This window comes from Camelus bactrianus, chromosome 7 (assembly GCF_048773025.1).
Source record: "Camelus bactrianus isolate YW-2024 breed Bactrian camel chromosome 7, ASM4877302v1, whole genome shotgun sequence".
In the NCBI taxonomy this organism is placed as follows: Eukaryota; Metazoa; Chordata; class Mammalia; order Artiodactyla; family Camelidae; genus Camelus; species Camelus bactrianus.
In genome coordinates this window covers 8,721,181-8,748,561 of record NC_133545.1, presented here as the reverse complement: position 1 = coordinate 8,748,561, position 27,381 = coordinate 8,721,181, and the positions used below count along the sequence as shown (strand labels likewise).

Sequence of the window (27,381 nt, the reverse complement as noted above, 5' to 3'; positions counted from 1 at the left end):
TAAATTTATTATCTTAACTAATTAAAAACTAGTTTTATGGATCTGGAGAGAGGGGCACATTTCTAACTTCCTCTAGAGAACTGTTAGTTTTCCCATTGTGATAAAACAAACAAAAGAAACGAAAACTTAAAATCCCAAACATTGAGAGTCACAGATAATCTAATGCCAGGATGTGGGAAAAGGTAACAATTATCAAAAGTGTGATAGAATTGGATAGAGAAAAAAAAGCAATGGTTTTAATGTATGGTAAATCCTGCCTTCATGTTCTGAAAATAGACTATCTGAAAAGGCAGAAATTTCTAAAATTCTGTAATTGGTCTTTTGATGCTCTGATGCAGAGATCCAAGGTCTATACCAGGAATTCTCATTAAGGGGAGAAAGCCTTGGATTTCAGCAGAATTAATTGAGAGGTTTTACTTTTCTAGCTCTACTCACCTCCCACCTGCCTGAGGCAGTTCAGCACTGGAGAGGAGGGTTGCTTTTGGAGCCGGATTATGTAGGCTCAAATCCTGACTCTTCCACTCAGTTTATAGCTCTAGTCAGGTTGCTTTCTGTATTTTGCATCTTCAGCTACAATTGGGAATCAAAAGTAAATCACAGAATTATTTTTATTGAAATAAGATAATCCACAAACTGCTTATCACAGTGTTTCTCAATAAATGTTAAATAAATATTAGGTATTACTAGTAATTATTATTACTATTGTTATTATGAGCAATGCGGAGCTATCCTTAAGAATCGAAGTGTTTCATAGCACTTAGAAGTGGTAGCATAGAAAACAAGGTGAGACTTTCCACTTGTCAGTAAGACAATTTGGCGTCCACCCTCCAGAACCCACCAGAGATAAGTAAGGAAATATGCTCACTCTTACACTTGCCCGACAGCACCCCAGTTTTGTACCTTTATGAAGTGATCATCTTTATCAGGTTAAGGAAGCTCTCTTGTACATCTACTTTGTTGAAAGTTTTATAATAAATAGGTGCCAGATTTTGTGAAATGCTTCTTCAGCATAAATTGGCCTCATCACATGAATTTTCTTATTAGTCTCTTGCTGTGATGGATTAACTTGAATTGATTTTTGAATGTTAAAATAGTCCTGCCTACCTGAGGCAAATCTCACTTGGTTGTACAATTATTTTTATGTACTGTTAGATCTCATTTGCTGATGCTTTGCTGAGGAATTTTGCATGCTTTCTGATGAAAGATACTGGTCTCTAGTTTTCCTTTCTTGTAAGATCTTTACCTGTTTTGTTATTAAGATAATGCTTATCTTAATGAGCATTCCCCAAAAGTGTTCCCCGTGATTCTGAAGTCTTCTGGATGAGCCTGCAGAATGCTGCTAAAATTTCTTCATTAAATGTGTGACAGAATCACAAATGAAATCACCTGGTTTATTGCTTCTGTCTTGGAAGGTTATTAATTAATGATTCCATTGCATCCTGTGAACATACTTTGGATGATTTATGTTCTCTTAAATTAGTTAGTGTTTTATGGCCAGAATGTGATCTGTCCTATTCAATAGTCCACATGAGCCTTAGGGAAAAAAATGTGTATTCTGCTATTGTAGGATAGAAAATTCTTTAAATGTCAATTACACCAGTTGATTAATAGCTGCTTTTCAGGTCAACTTTATCCTTACTAGTATTTTACCTGCTTGGTCTATCGGTTGCTGAAAAAAAGAACCAGACACTAAAATATGCAATTTTAATAGTGGTCTGTCTGTGTCTCTTTTCAGTTCTGTTTTTTTTATATTCTGGTTTTCTATTAGGTGCATAAAGGTTTACAAATTTTTTGGAGAATTGACACTTTTATTGTTATTTTATGCCCCTCTTCTCTCTTATACTTCTGATTTTTTGTTGGGAAATAAAATACTTCTCCAGCCTTAAGTTTATAAGTGTTATCATGGTATAATTTTTTCCACCTCTTTACTTTCAACTTAATGTGAGTCCTTATATTTTAAATGTATTACTTGTAGACTGTGTTTTCTTTAATAGTGTTGTGGATATAGTGTTTTAAGGAAACTCATTTAATTATGGTAAATATAAAGACAAAAAAATTCAACATGAAATGACAAAAGAGAATTGAGTCTCTGGTGAAGTGCCTTGGAGTTGTATGAGTTGTTCATCTATTTTGGATGTTAACCCCGATCAGATACACGATTTGCAAGTGTCTTCTCCCATTCAGTAGGTTTCCTTTTCATTGTGTTGACGTTCCCTTTGCTGTGCAGAAGGTTATTAGTTTGATGTGGTCCCACATGTCTATTCTTGCTTTTTTTGCCTTTGCTTTTGGTGTCACCTGCAAAAAATTACCAGGTCTTACTTTTATATTTTTAATCCATGTTAATTTTTGCATATAGTAGTTTTTTGGTATGATAAAAGACAGTTTTATTATTTTAAACATCTGTCCAGTTTTACTAGCACCATTTCTTTAAGAGACTGTCCTTTTCCCATTGTATATTCTTGACTACTTTATTGTAGTCACTACTTTATTGACCATACCGTTTAGGCATGGGTAAATTTCTGGGCTGTCTATTCTGTTCTCTCTAATGTGTCTATATTTATTCCAATGTCATACTGTTTTGATAACTATCACTTTGTAATACAGTTTGCAATCAGGGAGCATGATGCCTCCAGCTTTGTTCTTCTTTCTCAAGACTGCTTTGGCTATTTGTGGTCTTTGTGGCCCAGTCAAATTTTAGGATTGTTTGATTTATGTGAATAATGCTATTGGAATTTTGACAGAGATTGCATTGAATCTGTAGATTGCTTTGGCTAGTGTGGACAGTTTAACAACATTAACTATTCCAATCCATGAGCCTCTAATATCTTTCCATTTACTTGTGTTGTCTTCAAGTTATTGTATCCGTGTCTTACAGTTTTCAGTGTACAGGTCTTTCGCCTACTTGGTTAAGTTTATTCCTAGCTATTTTATTCTTTCTGATGCAGTTTCAAAGGGGACTGTTTTCTTAATATCTCTTAGATTTTTGTATATTGATTTTGTATCCCTCAGTGTCACTGTATTATTTTGAATAGTTTTTTGATGGAGTCTTTAGGGTTTTCTATGTATAAAGCCATGTCACCTGCAAATAGTGACCATTTAACTTACTCCATTCCACTTTGGACAGCTTTTCATTATTCTTGCTTATTTGCTCAGGCTGGGGCTCCCAATACTGTGCTGTGTGTGAGTGTCAAGAGTGGGCATCCTTGTCCTGCTACTGACCTTAAAGGGATACAGCTTTCAGTTCTTCACCATTGAGCATGGTGTTATCTGTGGCTCTGCCAAATATGGACTTCATTATGTTGAGGTACGTTGCCACTACACTCACTTTGTTGAGAGGTTTTTTTAAATCATAAATGGGTGTTTTTGTCAAATACTTTTTCTACATCTTTTGAGATGATCATGTAATTTTTAATCCATCTTTTTGTTAATGTTATGTATCACACTGATTAATTTACGGATGTTGAACCTTCTTTACATTGTTGGAATAAATCTCACTTGATTATGGTGTATTTTTAATGCATTATTTAATTGATTTGTTAATATTTTGTTCATGATTTTTGACTTATGTTGATCAGGAACTTGTAATATTCTTTTTTTATGGCATCCTTTTCTGGTTTGGTATCCGGGTAATGCTGGTCTTATAAAATGAGTTTGAAAGTATTTCCTCATGTTCAGTTTTTTGGAAGAGTTTGAGAAGAATTCGTATTAATTCTCCTTGTGGTAGAATTCAGCAGTGAAGTCATCTGGTCCCAGGCTTTTGTTTGTTGGGAGATTTTTGATTACTGATTGTATCTTCTTATTGGTGATCAGTCTGTTCAGACACCATTTCTTTATGATTCAGTCTTCATAGGTTGTATGTTTCTAGGAATATATACTTTTCTTCTAGGTTGTCCAATTTGGTGTATAGTTGCTCATAAAAGTTTCTCATATAAGCCTTTGTATTTGTATATCAGCTTTAATGTATCTTCTTTCATTTGTAATTTTATTTATGTAACTACTTTCTCATTTTTCTTTGTCTAGCTGAAAATTTATCAATTTTGTTTAGCTTTTTTAGAGACCCAGCTCATAGTTTTTATTGATCTTTCCTGTTGTCTTTTTAGTCTATATTTCTGCTTTGAGATTTGTTATCTTACTTTTACTAACTGTAAGATGTGTTATTTTTCTAGTTCCTTAGGGTGTGAATTTAGGTTGTTTGAGATTTTGTTTTGTTTTTTGAGGTACGCATATATCACTGTGAATTCATCTCTTAGAACTGCTTTTGCTGCATTCCATAATATGAATTTTATATTTTTCTTCTATAGTTGATTTCTAGTTTCTTGCCATTGTGGTTAGGAAAGATGCTTGATATGAGTTTAGTCTTCTTACATTTATTAAGACTTGTTTTGTGGCCTAACAGGTGATATATTCTGGAGAGTGATCCACTTTTATAAAATACACACTTCCAGGATATATATTTAATGGAAAAAGTCCTTAAATTTGCAGTAGCATTTTATGCTAAATGTTCACATACAGAATTATCAGAAAGAACTAGTCACAGGTGATTCTGAATATTTGATGGTATTAACAGTAGATTGAACACAATAGAAGAAAGGAGCCATGGATCTGTTAGGAAGATCAGTAAAAATTATCAAAACTAAAACTGAGAGAAGTAAATTAAGAAAATGTTAACAAAGCATCTAAGACTTTCAGAATATATTGAGATATAAAATGTAATTTAAATGCCAGAAAAAGAGAAAAGATGATTGAGATTATGAAAGCTCAGACAAACTAATCAGTCTGCAAATCCTAGAACTCAGAGGCTCTCAGGCAGGAAAATGCAAAGAAAACCACATTTAGGTAAATTGTAGTTACACAGGTAAATACAAACAATAAATAGAAATTTTAAGAAACAGCTACACTGAAGAGGAACATATTACATCAGGGATACAACTATAGGACAGATGAATGACTTCTCATTCAAAATAATAAAGAATAGGATTTCCAGTCAAGATGGTGCAGAAACAGGACCATGAGCTATCCAAATGCACTGGATAACTTTCCTTTGTCTTTGATTCTCTTAAGTGTTTAAATTATAGAGATTTGGTAGAACTCACCTCTGACACCGTCTGGGCTAGACAGAAATCTGTTCAGTCGTTCTGTGGTCTGTAAACTTTCTACACCTGGATACATGCCGTGAAGTTGCAGATCATCACAGGTGAAATGAAAAATACCCACCATGATATCTCACCTCTCCTTGCGACGACAAAACCACAGCTGACTGCTTAACAATCATTGTAGGAGGATTGGAACCTAGCAAAACAGATCTTCTTCGACTGGAAACATAAAGAGGGAACCACAGCAGGACAGTAGGAGGGGTGCGCTCGTGATATAATCGGGCCCCATAACCCCCAGGCAGGCGACCCACAAGCTGAAGACTAATTAAGTTGCATAGGCTCTCAGTGAGAGTTCTAAGCCCCACGTCAGGCTCCCCAGCCCGGGGTCTGGCACTGGGAGAAGGAGACCCCAGGACATCTGGCTTTGAAGGCCAGCGGGGCTTAGCTCCAGGAGCCCCACGGGACTGGGGGATACAGAGACTTCATTCTCTTGGGAAACATACACAGAATCTTGTGTGCAGCAGGTCCAAGGGCAGAAGCAGTGATTTCATAGGTAAGGGATGGCTACGGCTCACCCAGGGGACATAGGAGCTGGTGGCCGACATTCTGGGAGTGTTCATCTACACGAGCTTTCCTGGAGGCTGACATCTTGACTGGATCATTAGTACCAAGACCCAGCCCCACCCAACAGCCTGTAGGCTTAAGGGCTGGGAAGCCTCAGACCAAACATCATACTGGGTGGGAACACAGCCCCACCCATCAGCAGAGCCACAGAGGTCTCTAGACACTGGAGGTCCAGAACCAAGCTCCACCCGGCAGTGGGCAGGCACCGGCTCCCCCTGCCAGGAAACCTGCATAAGCCTCTAGTCCAGCCTCATTTACCAAGGGGCAGAAAGGAGAAAACAATCCCAAAGCCTGTGGAAGGAATCCACAAACACAGGCCAGACTCCACAATGGGACTGGCTGGCCCCTGGTCCCTGGGTGACAAGAGGGGAGTGTACTGCCAGGACATCTCCCACAGAGGGCCACTTCTCCAAGGCTGAGAAACATAACTAATCTTCCTAAAAATACAAATAGAAAGATAGACAATATGAGGAGTATCTTCCAGGCCAAGAGGCACAAGATAAAACCCCAGAAGAAGAAATAAGTGATGAGGAGATAGGCAACCTAGTCAAGAAAGAGTTTAGAATAATGATGGCGAAGAACTCAAGGGGAATACAGATTCACAGAGCGAAGTTTTTAGCAAAAAGCTGAAAAATATTAAGAATACCCAAACAGAGTTGAATAAAATTACTGAAATGAATTAACACACTAGAAGGAACCAAGCATAGACTAAATGAGGCAGAAGAACGGATCAATGAGTTGGAAGACAGATCAGTGTAATCACTACTGCAGAACAGAAAAAAAGAATGAAAAGAAATGAGGATAGTTTAAGAGAACTCTGAGACAACATGAATTCAAGTGCATTACAGGGGTCCCAGAAAGAGAAGAGAGGGAGAAAGGACCTGAGAAAATTTTTGAAGAGTCTATAATAACTGAAAACATCCCTAACTTGGGAAACAGGCACCAAAGTCCAGGAAGTTTAATGGTGAATTTGATGATTTCTCTAAGTATTTGTATCCATTTATGTTTTATATATGGTGAAGCATTTTAAAATATTTTTGTGTAAATTTTAAATAATTATATTGTTCTTGTAAATGAGATCTTTTATCATCATTTGGCAATCTTCTTTATTCTGAATAATGTGCCTTTGAGTGTATTTTTTCTAAAATGTATTGCCTATATACATTTTAAATCTCTTTGTAGAATTTTTAAAAAAACTTTTGGTGTTACATATTTGTTATTTTTATAGATCAAAATTTAGAGTTGTACTTAAATTATAGACAACTAATATCTTACCATTATATCTGTCCAATTTTTTCTAGTCTTTTAAAAAATTGATTTTTTTATTGAAGTGTAGTTGATGTATATTATTATATAAATTACAGGTGTACAATATAGTGATTCACAAATTTTAAAGGTTATACTCCATTTATAGTTATTATTTGATATTTTCTATATTCCCCATGTTGTAAATAGAGAGATCTATTTAGTCAGAATGGCCATCATTAAAAAGTCTACAAATGCTGGAGAGGGCGTGGAGAACAAAGAATACTCTTACACTCTTGGTGGAAATGTGAATTGGTGCAGCCATTATGGAGAACAGTATGGTGGTACCTTAAAAAACTAAATAGACAATCCCACTCCTGGGCATATATCCAGATAAAACTCTAATTCGAAAAGATACATGCACCCCAATGTTCATAGGAGCACTAGTTACAATAGCCAAGACATGGAAGCAACCCAAATGTTCATCAACAGATGACTGGATAAAGAAGTTTTGGTATACATACAATGGAATACTACTCAGCCATAAAGGAGAATAACAATGCCACTTGCAGCAACATGGATGGGCCTGGAGACTGTCACTCTAAGTGAAGTAAGCCAGAAGAGAAAGAAAAATGCCATATGCTATTGCTTATATTTCAATCTAAAAAAAAAGACACAAATGAACTTATCTACAAAACAGAAACAGACTCACAGACATAGAGAACAAACTAATTGTTACCAGCAGTTGGGAAGGGATAAATTGGGAATTTGAAATTTGCACCTCTTGGGGAGTGATGGAAATGTTAGCTATCTTGATTGTGGTGGTGGTTTCATGGGTGTATACATCTATCAAAATTCATCAAACTGTACATTTGAAATATGTGTAGTTTCCTGTACAGGAACCATACCACAACAAGGGTGTTAAGAAAGGCTAAAAGGGATTGAAATATTTTAAATTTGTGCAAGAATAAATCTGCTAACCCAGAAGTCTACTTATAGCAGAAATTCTCTTCAAAATGGAAGAAAAATAAGACATTTTTAGAAACACAAAGAGAGATACTATCTCCAGTAGACATGAATGTCCAGGTATATTATAAAAAGTTCCTCACAGAAAAGGGTGATAATATCACACTGAAACCTTAAGCTATAGATTGGAATAAAGAGGGATTATACTTACATAAAATTATTTTTCATATTTTCTTATTTTTTTCACATGCAACTTACGTTAGGGAAAATACTATCATTTTATGAGTAAACCAAATGACAGAAGCAGCATAGAACAGATGAAGTGTGAAACTAGACTATAATATTATTTGAAATTAAAGTATAAGCACAAGATGAATAGTTAAATCTTTAGATCAATCATTATTAAAATAAAACAAAGAACTATAGCTTAAAAGACATTATATAAAATAGAACACTGAAAATGTATTCAGTGCATCTAAAAGGAGGCAGAAACATAGGAATAAAAAAACAAAAATACAAATAGAAAAAATAATATCAAGATGATTGACTTAAACCAAACTATATCAGTCCTTATTTAATTACTTAATCTCTTCCTTTACATTAAATAGTATCACAATGGGAAGAACTTTACCAGGACTATCTACATTGCAAATTTACATATTTCAGTGTAAAAAACATAGTGTTTTGTGTACTATAATGGTCTAAGTGCATATTCAGGTGCCATAAACTGAATGTGTCCCAGCAAAGTTTATATTTTGAAATCCTAACCCCCAGTATAATGGTATTAGAAGGTGGGCATTCGGGATGAAAGCAGGCAGTGACAGAAGAGACCTCACAATGGAATCAGCACCAGATGAAAGAGACCCTGGAGGGGTCCCTTGCCCCCTCTGCCAGGTGAGGAAAATGCCCACCTATGAAACAGGAAGTGCGCTCTCCCCCATCGCTGAGCCTCCCAACACTTTGGTTTGGACGTCCCAGCTCCCAGAACTGTGAGAGTAAGTGACTGTTGTTTAAGACACGCAGTTTATCTTATTGTCATGGCAGCCTGCATGGACTAAGAAAGCAAGGTTCTCCACAAGAATAGAACCAAAAGGACAAACACGCATCCTTTTGGCATATTTTGACATATATATTATAGGGATTGACTTACATGATGAAGGAAGTTGACAGGTTCTAAGATTTGCAGTTGGCAAGCTGGGAGCCTGGACGAGCCAATGACGTAGTTTCAGGTGAAAGAAGGCAGGCTCAAGACCTACAAAGAAAGAGTTAATATTTCAGTTCAGTTCTGAAGGCAGGAAGAAACAACGTCCCTGAAAGGATGTTAGGCAGGAGACGCATCAGCGTTTTTGTTCTACTCAGTCCTTCAAGTTATTGGATGACTCCCACCCACATTAGGGAGGGCAATTCACTACTCATTCTGTTGATTGGAATGTTAATCTCATCGAGAAACATCCTCACACACACACCAAGAATAATGTTTAACAAAATGTCCGGGCACCTCATGGCAGTCGAGTTGACAAAATAATATAACCATCACACAAAGCATAAAACAAACTAGTGTAGCTAAATTAGCATCTGGTAATGCAGGTTTCAAGACAGTATTATTGGTACAGATACCTTGGAGATACTGTGGGTTTGGCTCCAGACCACTAAAATAAAGAAAATATTGCAATAAAGCAAGTCACACAAATTTTTTGGGTTCCGAGTGCAAACAAAATTACGATTATACCATACTGTAGTCTAAGTGTACAATACCATTATGTCTAAAAACAAAACAGCGTATGTACCTTAATTACAAACTATTGCTAAAAATGCTAACCATCATCTGAGCCTTCAGAGGTGTCATCTTTTTACAATAGTAACATCAAAGACCACTGAGCTCAGGTTACTATAACAAATATGATAATAATGAAAAAGTCTGAAATATTTTGAGAATTACCAAAATGTGACACGAGACACAAAGTGAGCAAGTGTTGTTGGGAAAATGGCACAGATACACGTGCTTGACACGGGTGCCACAAACTTGTGAAAAATACAGTATCTGCAAAATGCAATACAGTGAGATACGCCTGTAATAAAAAGGGGTATTTCATGATGATAAAATGATCACTTTATCAAGAAAATTTAACAATCCTAAATGAATATGTACCTAAAACAAGAACTTCAAAATATATCTAGAAAATACAAAGAGAATCAAAGAAAAATGTATATATACCTATGATCATAATTGAGTATTTTAACGCCCCTTCTTGAGTAATGGATTGGAGAAACAAGTTAGTAAGGATTCATGATTTGAACTATACTATCAATAAATTTGACAAAGTTGATATTTCATATGTGTGTATTTGTTAGGACTCATTGAAATCTATTTGACATATAACATTATGTAAATTTAAGATGTACAACATGCTGATTTGATACATTTATATACTGTAATATGATTGCCACATCTCTCTCATTTCACCAGATTATCAAATTATTTTTTGTGCGGTGGGAATTAATATCGAGTCTCTTAGCAAATTTGATGATTATAATGCAATATTGTTGTCTATATTCACTATATTGTATATTAGATCTCCAGGACATATTCATCTATTAGTTGCAAGTCTGTACCCTGCAACATTTCTCCTGTTCCCTCATCCTCCAGCTCCTAGTAACCACATTTTACTCTTTTTATGAGTTTGGCTTTTTTAGATTCTACATATGAATGGTTATTATAAAGTATTTGTCTTTCTGTCTATCTCACTTAGTATAATGTCCTCAAAGTCTATCCATACTTTCACAAATGGTAGGATTTCCTTCTTTCTCATGGTTGAATAATATTATATTGTGTGTGTGTGTGTATACACATCTTTATCCACTCACCCACTGATGAACACTTAGGTTGTTTTCACAAAATTGCTATTTACAGAACATTATACCCAACAACTGCAGAATGCACATGCTTTTCAAGTGCACATGGAATGTAAACCAGTATTGTCCATTGGCTGGGCCAAGGACAAATCTCAATGCTTTACTAAGTGTTAAAATCATACAGAGTAAGTTGTCTAACAATAATAGTATTAAATTATAAATCACTAAGAATACAATGTCTAAAATCCTAAAATGTTTGGAATTTAAACAGCATACTTCTAAACAACACAAGGATCAAAGAAGGAATCATAAAGAAAAATAGAAATATTTTGAGCCTGCTGAGAATGAAAACACATATATTAAAACTTGTAGACTGCAGCTAAAGCAACGATTAGAAGGAGATGCATTGCACTGAGTCTGCTTGGGAAAGAAAGGTTAAAATCAGTGATCTATGCTTTCACTTCAGAAGCCAGAAGCAGAAGCACAAATTACACATAAATCATCACAATAAATAAGGGAGTAAAGTAACGAAATAGAGAACAGATAATCAAGAAAAACAGTAACATCAAAAGTTGGCCCCTGAAATTTTACTAAAATTTATAAACCCTTAGTAAAACTGGTTGGGAATAAAAACTCAAGAGAGATACAGAATTTATGGGTGTATTGAATAAAATATAAAACATTGTTATAAATCCAACAGTTATTAAAAGAAATGTAAAGAAGTATTTTGAAGAGCTTTCCAACAATAAGTACACCCACTTGAATTAAAGACTGTTTACCAAAAAAGTAAAAGAAAGCATAATTGAAATAGAAAACTGCATAGAAAATGATTATCTTTTGTCTCTTAAAGACTTGATTTTTTAAAAAGTCTTCCTACCAACAAAGTTCCAGACTCAGAGGGCTTCAATGGTGATTTTTATCAATGAAAATGGAAAAAGTTACACCAATTTCACACAAATCCTTTAATAAAACAGAAGAAGTCAGAACTCTTTTGAAATCATTTTTGCTTGTCCCATTATTACCCTATACTAATTCCTGAGAAAGACATTATAAGAAAAGTAAATCAGAAATGGATTGTGACCATACCCACAAAAATCCTTTACAAATTAGCAAATCAAATTGAACTTCTTATAAATGCCATTTATAAAACCCAGTGTATTTATCCCTGGATCCCAAAGTGATTCAGCAGATGAACAGTAGCAAAGGATACAGTAAACAAGATAATATAGAAATAATACATGATCGTTGCAATACATGAAGAATAAACATTTTTTTAATTAAAATAATAATTTAATACTTACAATAATTTAAAAATCTTATCAAATTAGGAACAGAATGGTATTTCCATCATCTGTTACAAGGTATCTATGAGAAACCCATGTCTAACATCAAACTTACTGTTAAATGTTGAATGTTTTTCCCTAAGACAGGACAGAGACAGATACATGCACCTGCACCACTTCCATTCCAGATTGTACTGGAAATCTTAGAGACAGAAATGTAAGAAAAAGACATAAAAGGCTTAATTGTACAGGAAGAAGTCAAACTCTCATTGTTGGAGGATGACGATTGTGTACATAGACAAGCCTGTGAAATCTACATATAAACAGTGTTATGAGGTGAATTACGTCCCTTAAAATTCATACGTTGAAGTCTTAACTGCAAGTACCTCAGAATGTGAACTGATTTGGAAATCGGGTCATAAGCAGACATACCTAGTTAATATGAGCTCGTACTGGAGTAAGGTAGGTCCCTAATCCTGGATGACCACTGTTCTTGTAAGAAAGGAAATTTGGACACACACACGCATTCAGAAAGAACATCATGTGAAAACAGAGTTATACTGCCAACAAGCCAAGGGGAAAGGCCAGATTTTTCCCTAATGCTTTCAGAGGGAGCCTGGCCTTGCCAACACCTTGATCTTGGACATGTAGCCTCCAGAACGGGAGACAATACATTTTTGTTGTTGAGGCCACTCAGTTGTGATGCTTTGTTATGGCAGTCCCAGTGAATTAATACAAACACAGCTCCTGGACTAGTAAGTAAATGTAGGTTATGGGAAACAAAGTCAACAAAAACAATTTATAATGTATTTCTATATGCTAACAACAAATAACTGGAAAATAAAATTTAAAATACCATTTACAATAACATCTGAACAACTACCTGTAAATAAATTCAACAAAAGATGTAGAACTATGCCTGAAACTGAAAAAACACTGGTAAGATAAATTAAAGAGACTGACATAACTGGGGTCATATACCTTGTACAGACTTTGCTTAGAATAGACACAATATTGTTAAGATGTTTATTTTCCCTAAATAGACATATAAATTCAATGTCATCCCAATCAAAACTTCAGCAGCTTTTTGAAGAAATTGTCAGCCTGCTTCTAAAATTTACATAAAAATGCAAAGGATCTCAAATACATAAAACAATATTTTAAGAGAGCAACAAAGGTATAATACCAACACTATTTTGTACCAAGATTTTCTATAAAGTTACAGTAATTGAGACAATGTACAATGAATAAGAGAGAAAAATATCCAGAAAAGAGATTCTAAAAATAGAACCATTACAACTCAAACAAACCAAAAAAAACCAAAACAACCCTACTCCACTGCTATATTCTTGGTTTAAATCAGTGATTCTCCAAAAACATGTTCCATAGAACATTACTCTATAGGATGCAAATATATTCTAACAAGATTTTTTAAATCTATGAGCAAATTGCTTTGGGAGATTGGGATCAAATGAAAACTAACAACGTAGGTGTTCTTACTGCAGGGGTTCAGAAGGGTTTAATATGTAAATATGCAATTAAAATCTCTGAAGAATGTGCAGAGTTTCCCAAATTTATTTGGCTTTGGAAATGGCTTCTGTCCATATATTCTATGGGAGGGCATTTCAAGGAAAATACTTTGATGAACAAGGGATTAGAGGTGTTAAGTATACATAGATGGGGAAAGAACCATCTCCTCAATAAATAGTGTAGGAAAAACTGGATATTCACACACACACAAAATGAAATTAGACTCTTATCTTACACCATATACAAAAATTAACGAAAAATGTATTAAAGATTTAAATGTAAGACCTAAAACTGTCAAACTCCTAAAAGGCAGCGTAAAGAAAAGATCCTTGACATTGGCCTTGGCAACAAGTGTTTGGATATGACACCAAAAGTTTAGGCAACAAAAGCCAAAATAAGTAAATGGGACTAAATCAAACTAACAAATTTCTGCACAGTAAAAGCAAGCATCAACAAAATGAAAAGGCAAGTTAAGGACTGGGAGGAAATACTTTCAAGCCATATATCTGGTAAGAGGTTATCCAAAATATCTAAGGAGCCTATACAATTTAATACCAATAATCAAACAACTTGATTTTAAAAACGGGCGAAGGGCAAAGATACACATTAAAAAAAAAAAAAAAGACGAGAACAGCCAGAGGTATACGAAAAAGTGATCAACTTCAGTAATCATCAGGGAAATGCAAATCAAAACCAGAATGAAGTATCATCTCACACCTATTATGGTGGCTGTTATCAATAAAATAAAAGACAACAAGCATTGTTGAAGATGTGAAGAAATTAAAACATTGTACACTGTTCATAGAAATATAAATTTTACAGCCATTATGGAAAACAGTATGGCAGTTTCTCAAAAAACTAAAAACAGAACATCATATAATGCAGCAGTCCCACTCTGGGTATATACCCAAAGAAAACGCAGTCAGAACCTTGAAGAGATATCCATGTTCACTGCAGTATTAGTCACAGTAGCCAAAATATGAAAACAACCTAAGTTTCTGTCAGTAGATGACCAGATAAAGGAAATGTGGCATTATATACAATGGAATATCATTCAGCCTTAAAAAAAGAAAAAAAAAGAGATTGGCCCTTTGCAGCCACATGGGTGAACCTGGAGGACATCATACTAAGTGAAATAAGCCAGGTACACACACACACAACAAAACTGCAGAATCACAACTGGAATCTAAAACAAGGCAAATAATACAAGCAGAGAGGATAAGAGCGGTTACTAGGGGAGAAGAGGTAGCAAAAATGGGAGGATATTGGTTAAACAGTACAGTGTTATTCATGCAGCATAAACAAATCTCGAGAGCTAATGGACATCTTGATGATAATAGTAACACTGTACTGAATCCTGGAAATGTGCTAAAAGAATAGATTTCAGATGCTCTCATCACACACAAAAAATGGTAACTATGTGAGGAGAGATGTTAACTAGCTTGACTTTAATAATCATTTAATCATGTACAGGTGTATGAAATCATTGTGGACACCTTCAATACACCTTTACTGAAAAGAAATATACAAAATATTAATATCAGGAAACTTTCAATTGGGAATAAATGGATTCTTCAAGATGCTTTTAAGAACACTAGAAAAGAAATCTGAATAGTCAAAAAATAGGAAGAATCTGTTTAGGCTGATGTTGTGATCTGCTGCCCCCAGAGCTGAGGCTGAGAAACAAGCAAAGTGTCCTCCACTGAGTCATGGTGAATGAAATCAAACCACTGGCACGTACTGAAAAATACTGCGCAGGCATCAATTAACACAGATGCCTGAAGATATTGGAGATCTGTCTTTCTTATTCTTTAAGATTTAATCGACTTTTCCATATTTGTTATTTAGGTAGCAGATGACATGGTAGCATAAAATGTCAGTCTAATATCGTTCATCCACCTAGGAATTACCACGTTGTTTATCTGTTTTTATTTATTACTATTTAGGTACTGCTAATTTGTTTTATGTTTATTTACTCATCTGTCTTATTTCCTTCATGATATATTAGCTCATTGAGGGCAAAAAAATACACTGTGTTCATCTTTATAGTTTTAAAAGAGTCTAGAAAATTTTGCAAATAGAATAGTCAGGAAATATACATTGAATTAAGCAACTCCTCATAAAGAAAGCATATGGGCTGTTTCTGCTACAATATGTGTAGGTCTTCTGCTTGTGTGTGTGTGTGTGTGTGTTTGTATGTACAGATCTTTGAAACAAGAAAAACAGAAAATCCCAAGTAAATTCACAATACTTTACCATTTAGATATAATAATTAATAAGTATTTATTTTGTGACTTATATAAATAATAATTTGATTAGCATTTATTATGGTTTGGCTTTAAGTTTTAGAGTATTAAGTATTTACAAAACCAGTTTCCTCATTTTTCCCAGTTACTACAAGTTGATTTGTTCTGAGACACCCTACAGTCCTTCAGAAAGGACTTCAACTTACGATTATATTATCACTAAAAATAGTACAAGAAACTTTAATGTAATTTATTCTAAGTTAAATGTTTTCTGAATTTAAGTGATGAAGAAAATTATTTCCCTGTTCCAACTCTAGCATTACGTTATATTTTATGTGACATCTAACAGTTTATGTTAATTCAATAGTTTTGATTTGCATACATCAAATTGATTTATGAAATGCTTGAATGTCAGAAAAAACCATGTCAGCAAGTAACAAATTATCTTTCTAATTTACTAGTACTATGAAGTATATTTTGAATATAGATTTGTATATATTTTAGATATTCCAAGGAAAGAACTTCATTGCTAGTATGTCTAATTTTATAAAGCACGTTCTTAAAAATTATAGAAATCAAATCAAAATTATATATATTTTTTCCTATCAGGACACTGCAGTGTAAATCAAACAGGTGAAGAAGTAATAAAACCATTAACAACAAACACGAGTACCCAGCCCTGGAGAGGCGACACTCTGCCTACTTATGAAGAAGTGAACATAGTGTCCTACTCAAAAGCAGTATCCTGGAGGTGTATAAAAGTTCATGAAAATATTTTGTATAGCAGCCTGTATATTAATTAAATATTACGCTATATGTTGCATATAGAGTTAAGTAATTTACCTAATGACACATAACATATCACATACATCATATATTTTATTTTCTAAGCCTCAAACTCAGTAATAAACCAGTTTGGTATTTGCACAACCAAGAAGATTTTCAGTTTCTGTCTCCTAAGCACATTATGTGTATTAATAATACCTTTCTTACCTTTAGACTTAATGAAGTGGTATTAGTTTCCTCATCCATGGTTATGAATATCACTGGAAGAAAATCAGGTCCCATTGTGGCACTGAAATAAAAAGATACCAAAGGCTATTATGTAATTGTAAAGACTAACTGCATTGAAAGCAAAATCATCTTGACACAAATTATTACAATTTTTTCTGGGTAATCTGGAGGTATCATAGACTTACATTCTGCTAAAACTTTTATCTTTTATTCTGCTTTAATATCCCATTAGGTAATTCTTGAATTGATTTTAAATTTGTAAAGGTTATTTCTGTTTAGTAGTATTTTATGTAAAATTTCTAAATTGGATTTTAACATCTGCAATTGACAAGAAATTACACTCACATAGTACGAAAAGTGGTTGACTATTTTGGTTTATTTATGTATTTTAAAATTACATGTGTAATCCAAATGATATGTTAAACTATTTTTAAAAATAAAATTTTTAGCAGTTATGTTTAAAGAAAGAGTAAATCATTAATGAATCCTTTATTAAAGCTTAGATGATAATATTAGTCAATCTTTCTTTTCTTGGCAGTTAGTAGTAAAATCTGATTCTTTTGGTCCAGAATGAGGATTTTATATAAAGAAGTGTTCCCTGAATAGAAATAAGTGAGCTCCTATAAAAACAGCCCTAGAGTACAGAACACTTGGGAGATCAAGGAAGGGAAACAGTCCTTGTTTATCCTTGACCAAGCTGATATGCTCAGTTTTCTTAAAAAAAAAAAAAAAAAAAAAAAGCATGATCAACCTTCCTGTCAAATACACAAACTTCCTACATGGACCACATTTATGTGGCTCTTCATATGATGGCAAGTTGGTCATGTTGTATTTCCTTCCCTGAAGGATACAGCCAATCAGGAAAAGAAAGGGGAAAATGAGTTCAGCCCTTCTTGCCAGAACCCATCTTGTTTCTTGTCGTCTATTCAGTAATTAAAGCAACCTCCAAGAAAGTGAAACTTCTGTATTCAACTGAACCTTGGGGGAAAATGGCTTCTTGATGCATATCCTGTCCACCTTTCCTTGGTTAAACGTGATTCATGTAGTGTTTGTGGTGCCATCATCTGGACAGAGCAGAGAGCAGAAAAAGGAAAGGGTGGGGGGGGTGATATCAACTCTTCCTTTCTTTGGTGGGGGGGGTTAAGTATACACCCGTGAAGCCATCTCCACAATCTACGCCATAAAATGCTCATCACCTCCCAAAGCTTCCTCCAACCCTTATTATTATTATTATTATTATTATTATTATTATTATTATTATTATTATTATATTATTATTATTATTATTATTATTATTTCATTATTATCATTGTCATTATCATTATTATTATAAAAACAATTAGCATAAGATCTACCCTCTTTACAGATATTAAGTATTCAAATAGTACTGTTAACCATAAGCTCTATGCTGTGCACTAGATCTCTTCTTGTAGCCACTATGAAAAACATTATGGAAGTTCCTCAAAAAATTAAAAATAGAATTATCATATGATCCAGGAAGCCCACTTTCTGATATATGTCCAAAAGAATTGAATTCAGATTCTCACAGGAATATCTACACTCTCACGTTCACAGCAGCATTACTCACAGTAGCCAATAAATGGAAACAATCTAAATGTCCATCAGTAGACGAATGCAAAAAGAAAATGGAGAATATTCATGCAATATTCAGCCTTAAAAAGAAAGGAAATCCTGCCATTTGCAACAAACATTAATGAATCTGGAGGACACTATGCTAAATGAAATAAGCCAGACATATCACAAATGCTACATAATTTAGCTCTTTTTTGTTTTCATGGTTTGTTTGCTGGTTTTAAAATTCTTTGTCAGATTTCTCTCTATGGATCTCATACTTCTGATACTATTGCCAGTTGCATAATTCTTTTGATTTCAGTTTCTGATTATTTGTTATCCATACCTAGAAATAGTATTGATGTTTGCATTTTGGTCATGTATTCTGCAACCTTACAATTCTCACTAGTTTTTTTGTGTATTCAGTTGGATCTTATACATGGAATGTTGCCTACAAATAAATATTTTCTTTCTTTCCATTCTAGATAATTTTTATTAGTTGTTCTTACCTTACTGCACCAGTACAATGTCAGATGATGTGGTGGAGAACAGATATTTTAGCCATCCTTAGAGGGAAGGCATTCAACCATTCCCATTTATTGTGATGTATAATTACCACAGATTCCCTGAATTAGGAAGAGCAAGGTCCCTTTTATTCACACTTTTAAGAGTCTGTAATCATGAATGGATGTTGGATTTTGTCAGATGATCATGTTATGTCTTTTTCAGTTTGTCGATGTGGTGAATTACATTCGTTGATTTTTTTTTTAATGTTAGACAAACCCTGCATATCTGTGAAAACCCATATTTAGTTACAATGTGTCATCCTTCGCATATATTGTGGAATTCCATTCCAGAAAATTTTGTTTAGAATATTTTCATCTGCTTTCATGGCATGATGCTGGTCTGATTAGTTTCCTAATCTTGTAATATCTTTACTTGGTTGTGATATCAAATAATATTGGATATATAGAATAAATTAGAAATTATGCTCTCCTCTTTAATTTTCTCTTTTGTAGAAACAGCATATTTCTTCCTTAAATATTTGGTAAAATTTACTAGAGATTCTATCTGTATCTGGAGTTTCTTTGTGAGAAATTTTTAAATAGAAATTTAATTTTCTTAACAGACAGAGTTATTTGGGTCGTCAGTGTATTCCTGAAGGAAGTTCGGTAGTTTGCGTCTGTATTGGTTTGCTAGGGCTGCCATAATAGAGCACCACAAATTGGGTGACTTAAACACCAGAAATTATTGTCTCACAGTTCTGAAGCTTAGAAATCCAAAATCAACATTTCACAGGCTTGCTCTTATTCATGCAGAATCCTTCCTTGCCTCTTCCTTTCTTCTGGTGATTGGTTGGCAGTGTGATTCACTGTCATTCTTGGACTTGGAGGTGCACCACTCAAATCCTCTACATTTACATGGTATTTTCCTTTTATGTCTTCATATCATCTCTGTATGTCCAAATTTCTCCTTTTTTATAAGGACACCAGTCATACTGGACTGGGGCCTACCCTAGTGACTTCATTTCAACTCGACTAAATCTTGTAAATAGGCCGTATTATGAGGCACTGGGTTAGAGCTTCAGCATACCTTTTTTTGGCAGGGGGCAAAATTTCACTAGTAACAGTGTCTTTGGGGGAATTCCTCCATTTTATCTCTGTTCAATTTATTGCCACAAAATTGTTTACAAGGTTCTCACTTTTCTTTTAATATCTGTACATATTCTAGTGTGTCAGCTCCACTCCCTGACACTGATCATTTTGTGTCTTCTAGCTTTTTTCCTAATTCAGGGTAGCTAAGAGTTTTTCAGAATTGCCTGGGTTGATTCTCTGTCAGAGCCAGAAAATTCATTCCAGTAGTACATTTGGGCAAGCATAGGATGCACCTCGTCGACTTAATCTCCTGGATTGCTGTGCTTTATTGCCTGACATCAGGCGCTTTTAGAACCCTTATTCTATTAATTTGGTTCCTCTTTTGGTTGTTTCAGGCAGTAGGTTAAATCTAGTCCCTATTATTTTATCCTTACTGGAAATATTCTTACTAATTTATTTTTAAAAACTATTTTGCTTTAAAATATATTGATTTTTTACAAAGACTCAGAATATTTAAATACAATTAATCAGAGCATGCTCTGTCTCAAAATATACTTTAACAAACAGAATATGACACTTCAAAATAATGACTTTGAGGAAAGAAAGTATTTCTCACTTTGAATTGTTTGAATTTATTTTTTAATATATTTTAAATATTGTCATCCATGACAAAATATAAAAAAAAAACAGCTGATGAATTCAACTTATACTTGAAAAAATATCTTACGGTTATACATGGATTTCATTTTATTTTATTGACTAGGTTAAAAATAGACAAGGGAATATTGTCCCTTGGTGAAAATCAAGTCATAACAAAAATGAAGTGTCATTACTAATACATGACTATGTTTATCTATTTTTGTTACCTTACTTTATGAAAAACCTTTATAAATATATATAAATATTTATATATAAATATTTATGTATAAACTTTATATAAATATTTAACTTGCTTCTTCTTGATGTTGTTTCAAAGTAAACAGATTATATACAACTGACATGAAGCTAAAGTATTTTTAAACCTGAAACAGTTACTCTATCCCAGAAATTTTAAAGACATAGCATTTTTGTAACATCCATTCTTTTTAGTTTGACATTTATTTCGCTTTTCAGGACGAGAATAAAGTAATAATTGGAAAGTCCTTGTAACCTGCAGATAGGAAGAAGTTATCCCCACTTACAGTGTAGGAACAGGCAAACTCTACTATCTTTTGAGTAGTGACAGCATGAAGAAAGCTTGTGAAGCAGATAACTCTGATCCCCTGTCATCACCTCTTGTCACCAGCACTTCTCAGCACCTGTGTTTTTGTTTTGTTTTGCTGTTTCCTCTTTAGGTATCATGTGCTGTAACCATAATCAGATCTTCCTTTACTGACACTGCAGAGCCTAAGTGTGGTCACCAAATAATCACTTACAATTTCAGAGACAATTATGTTTTGCAGAAAGGAAACTTATAGGCCAAAGTAGTAATATTGAAACAGTAAAATTAAACAGAATTGACCAAAGATGGAAGAGATTATTTTTAGTTGCTTATTTTCTTGTTTATATTCAAGTGAATTATTATAAAGGTCCAATATTACATCATGTGAAATGGTATACAAATATGAGTCTTACGATGACCTCTGATTACATCTTAAGGTTTTGTCCAATTATTTACAACAATTGTGAGAGAGTATTATATATTCATATTCATTATAAATACAAGCCTATAAAATAATTTTCAATGAATCACTTTATATAGGAAAAAACCACAGAAGAAAAGGTTGAATCACATTTGTACCCTAAGACTATAAGTCCCTGCATTCTTCGGGATTACATGGGGGACAGCAGTTCCTTTTCAGGAGCTCACCCTGTGTATACTTTTCTGTCTTGGAATTACTAATTTCTATCTGCTTCTTGTAAAATTTTCTGTTAGCAAATCAAAAGCTAAATAAGAAATATGAAGTTATCCTAAGGTAGGGCCCCTCTGTGAATATTAACATACTAAAAGTGTAATTCAGGCTGTTTCACTCAGAATGCTCCTTATGGATGGTTAATTTTAAAAATTCATATTGATAAGATATAGATAAAATAAATGTGGTTCCGCCCATGTTTAGTCAAGGCTTCCCCACCATTTCTCATGAAAACCTAACTAAAATTTTATGCAAAAGAATACAGAGATTATTAAATATCCTTTAGGCATCTATGAACATGTGTTTTCATAGTTGCATTAACTGTCTCAGACACAGATCTCCAGCTATAATGAAGAGTATCTCTTTGCTTTTTTTTCTTTTTTAATAGATAGGTGAGAAATTTTGAGTAGCCAGTTAATCTCAAAAGATATATAGAGGTTGTTTTAGAATTGATAATGAATGATAAATTCATTTCCTAACAGCTGTTTAAAAAAGACATATACCTTTAGGAGCAATGGCATAGTCTAATCTCATTTAAGATAAATTTCAGGTTCTATTATTTCAAATATTATATTCATCACATTTTTCTAGAATTTAAATGATAAAATATGCCCTGGAGGAAAAATGAAGTTTTTCAGTCTGAGATAGGCCAGGCATTTGAAACACAGTTATGTTAATATTTTCCACATAAAATTTATTATGAATAATGATTCATTTTCTTTGGAATTAAGGAGCTATAATACAGTTCCATTTGTCTTCCTGGATAATGTTCTCCTCCTTGTGCTTTGAAGCCTTAGTCCCCAGGCTATAAAGAGATACTACCTAATACATTTTCATTTGCTAACTCTAAAAACTTCTGAAATAGTACAAACTAAATTCATGTTACCAGTGAAGTTTCAGGATGCATACATACACATGGGTCTATTTTTCCCTAAGCTACAGATAACTAGCATTTCCTCTACCTTCCAAATCAAAGTAGTAAACATCAGCCAGATGGCCTGATTGAATAAAATCTGGGTTTTGTGTAGATTTCTAGAATAACATTTCATTATATTTTACCTACTCGCCCCAAGTTAAGGTAGAAATCCACAATCAGCTCATATTAGAAGGTATATCCCTAACATAAGCTTCTCATTCTGTGCTAGTACCCTCAGAGCTGAGAGTACAGTTGATGTAATGTTTATGAATAACTGATGACCAGATCATTTTGTAGGGGTTCTTGAGTTGAGGAATAGTAACATGGAAAGTAAGAGCAAGGCTCAGTGATAAGACAATATTTTAACCACTTACAACCTAGACTCAGCCATTCTTGAATTTCAATGATGCCAACAGTGAAGACAAAAAAAATCTGTATGGTCCTCTCTACAATCAACCCAAATTTATAGACTTCCTTCACATTAAGAGAGAGGCATTATCTTATACCAGAATATAATTTCCATAAGCATTTCTTTCTCCAGAAGCAACTACACATTTATTTCCATCTCTATGGTCATTTCCATTTGAACAGTATATTCATCCTGCAAACTGTATTAATCTTAAAATTAAGTTGATTTTATATCTTCCATTCAGCCTATCACCGTTCAACCCCATCACCTCTTGCTCCCCAGACCCTGGCAACCAAACTGACCTCTGTGTTTTTCTTAGCAGCACCATTCTCCTAGTGGTTAAAGCAAAGATCACAAATAAATTTATACCTCTTCCACCCCCTTACCCCTGTAATAAAATGACCAATGTGTTGTAAAATTCTCTAGAAATCAGAAACTGAAGAACAATGGGAAAACTCACAAGTACATGTAAATTAAACAACGCACACACTTGAACAGCCATCGAGTCAAAGAGAAAATCAAAAGAAAAAACAGACAATATCTCAAGACAAATGAAACAAAGATACAACATACTGAAACTTACAGGATACAGTAAAAGCAGTACTAAGAGGGAAGTTCATGGTGACAAACATCTGCATTTTAAAAAAAGAAATAACTCAAGCAACTTGATACCTCAAGGAATTGGAAAACAATAAACAAATTAGCCCAAAGTTAACAAAAGGAAGAAAATAATGAAAATTAGGACAGAAGGAAATGAAATAGTGAATGTAAAAATAATTTTAAAATGAAAAAGGAGACACTACAACTGATGCCACAGACATTTAAAAGTTAAGACAATAAGGGACTGTTATGCACAACTATACACCAACTAACTGGACAACCTAGGATAAATAAATGGATACAGTTTTAAAACGTACAGCCCGCCAAGACTGAATCAAGAAGTAGTAGAAAACTTGAACAGACCAGTAACAAGTAAGAGGACTGAATTAGTAATCCAAAGCCTTAAAGAAGTGAACGCCCAGGACCGGGTGGCTTCAGGGGTGAATTTTACCAAAGCTTTAAAGAATTAACACCAATCCTCTTTAAATTCTTCAAAAATAGAAGAGAAAGAAACAGTTCCAAACTCATTTTTAAAGGTGGCATCACTCTATCAAAGACACCACATGGAAAGAAAACTATAGGCCAATATCCTAGTGAAATGGGTGTATCTAAATATCAGCAAACCAAATTCAAAAGCACATTTGTAAGGTCATGCACCCTGCCCAAATGCGATCTATCCCTGGGATGTAAGAATGGGTCAACATATGCAAATCAACAAATGCAATACACCTCATAACAGAATAAAAGGAATATCACATGATCATCCTAAAAGATGCAGAAAAATCCTCTGATAAATTCAAAGTCCTTTCATGACAAAAACTCTCAACAAATTAGGTATAGAAAGAATTTGCCTCAAAACAGTGAAGGCCATATGTGAAAAATCTCTCAACTAATATTATACTTAATGGTGAAAAACTGAAATCATTTCCTATAAGATCTGGAATAAGGCAAGCATGCTCACTCTTGCCACTTCCATTCAACATACACTGGAAGTCCTAGCCAGAGCTATTAGAAAAGAAAAAGAAATTAAAAGCATCATTTTTTCCTCAGAATTTCTTGTATCTACCCTCCCTTTGTATCAAGCTGTCACTGGCAGAGTCTAGAATCTTAGTACTTCATACCCAGCACACTGCAATGTCTTTACACTGGTCCACCCCCACCGCTAATCCCCAACTCCTTGGGTCTCTTCCTTTTTCAAGATTAGACTTCTGAAATGCTAATAGCATTCATCCTCTGATTAAAAAATCAAAAAATTGACATAGCATCCAACACGTTGCAGGATAAAGGCCATAAGATTATGCATTGCATTAATGATATGGTATGCAATAATCTGCACTTAAACTCCATTTTGTCTGCCAATTTGTAATATGAGCTTTGTGATATGAGCCACCAAAGCCGAATCAAACCAAATCCTTCACGATTAATTGACCACATCTTGTACTTAATCTGTCTTCTGCCCAATACCAGACACAATGTAAATATACAATGTTTATAGGTGCAACAATGTCACATTATCATGGAAACAAAAGTTCAAAGAGTTAAATGCAGTGTGTATTATCTTCTATTATTCTAGCTCATTTTGTGCCATTAGTGTATTTTTTGAAGACTCTGAACTTAATGTGTGGGCTGTCAGCTTACAGAATTCTAAGGGGGAAATTATGACAAATACTGTGTGTGTTGAATTGAAAATAGGATAATCATGTTCCTTTGAACATCTCTGAAATGCACATATACTAGGCAATTTGTATTTCTTAAATTCTGTAATTCTACTTGCTAAAAGATTTTCATGCTAAAAGATTCTTTTAAGATAAAAATAGACAAGTGAAGTCTTAAGTGGAAGTTGTATTTTGCAATAAATTTCAGAATCTCAATTTCTGAATATATTTTCATATTAATGCTGTTGTTGAATATAAATGTTAAGTATATATTCACAAATTCCATAATAATTTTACTAGTGAAATATTATTCAGTTTAAATTACACATATTATCTGTGCCAATGAAAATATCCTTTAGAACCCATTTTTGATGTTTTAAATATAAATTACATTAGTAAATATTTTAATTTAAGAGATATTTCACTCACCTGATTTCTATAAATTTTACTTCAGGTAAAGAAAAATTGTTATAAACAAGTCTTTATATTTAAAACAGGATAAACTACTTTTATATTAAGAAATGTATTACATGTTCTTTCTTATATTTGACCTTTCATTTTCTATTTTATTTGTGGTAATTTAATAAAATAATATAAAATGCTGGCATTTAAATACATTGCAGGAAAGTGCGCCACTCCCTTAAATTAAGGTATTAAAACATGAAACACATCTCCTTAAATTAACATTTTATTATCTCCCTATGTCCTTTAATGCATTTGTTAACTGTAATATTTGAACAATGTATAAATAACATTCCATGAGATGAGTAGATCATACCTTTTTTTTTAATATTGCTAAAAGACGACAAAAGGAAGAAGCAACAATAAAGAAAGAAAAGAAAATGAAAAGTCTACCATATAGCCATGTTTGAAAGCATAAACGCATATTCTATGTTAAATACAAGTAGTAAAACAGTATGTCACACACACACACACACACACGAACACACAGTTATACACCATATTAAATCAGATACAGGGCCAGGTATATGGTCTTAGACGTGTGTTAACGTTTTGTCTGCAACGTGAAATTGGGTTTCTTAATGAAATTGATGGGTAGTAGAAACCCTCTATTACATCTGGGATGAAAACTTGGCCCCATATTCTCTGCTCAGTTGCAGCTACTTGATGAATTTGATTACTCTAAGTACCTTATATGAGTGGAATCATATAGTTTTTGTCTTTTTGTGACTGTCTTATTTCACTCAACATAATGTCCTTAACGTTGATTCATATGGTAGCTTATGTTCGAATTTCCTTTCTCTTTAAAGCTGAATGATGTTCCATTGCATGTATCTACCACGTTTTACTTATCCATTCATCGTCGATGGGCCCTTGGGTCGCTTCCCCTTTTGGCTGTTCTGAATGCTGCTGCTATGATCGTTGGTGTACTCTCCTTAGGTAAGTATCTCTTTTGTAAACTCCATGCGTGTACACACCCTTGCCACATAGAGCAATGAGCTGTGGTGATAGGTGTGTAAGTGACAATCAGTATCCAAATCTGCCTGAACCCCAGTCAATCTTATGAAAGAACTGATCAACTGTGAGCTTTATTACTATAAATTATTTATGGAATTTTTTTCTTTGTTTGAAATTTGGAGAGTTGGACAGTGTCTAACATTATATTGATTCCTAGTGTTAGGGTAAAGCAGAAACACAAAAGAGAAAAAAATAATGCACATACAACTGGCCACAGTTAATACAATTCAACATATAGATCTACCACTTTTTCCATTTTAAAATAGTGCTTTGTAGAGGAGGGAGGATATAGCTCAAGTGGTAGAGTGCATGTCTAGCATACACAGGGTCCTAGGTTCAATCCCCAGTACCTCTAAAAATAAATAAATAAATAAACTCCTCCCCCTGCCCCCCTAAAAAAGAAAAAAGG

General features: G+C 33.9%; 1 long non-coding RNA gene across 5 annotated transcripts in view; it reads right to left on the bottom strand.

Annotated features, from left to right (window-relative positions):
* The window catches only part of LOC123616791 (uncharacterized), a 160,345-nt gene that overhangs the window by 31,982 nt on the left and 100,982 nt on the right, over positions 1-27,381 (bottom strand). For 4 of the 5 annotated variants that reach the window (XR_006724819.2, XR_006724821.2, XR_006724820.2 and 1 more), the window contains exons 2-4: positions 16,834-16,915; positions 9,079-9,180; positions 436-570 (exon numbers count right to left, since the gene is read on the bottom strand). This is a non-coding gene — a long non-coding RNA (uncharacterized LOC123616791). The remainder of the gene's footprint in view (positions 1-435; positions 571-9,078; positions 9,181-16,833; positions 16,916-27,381) is intronic. The other variant, XR_012508014.1, reaches the window with a different exon arrangement.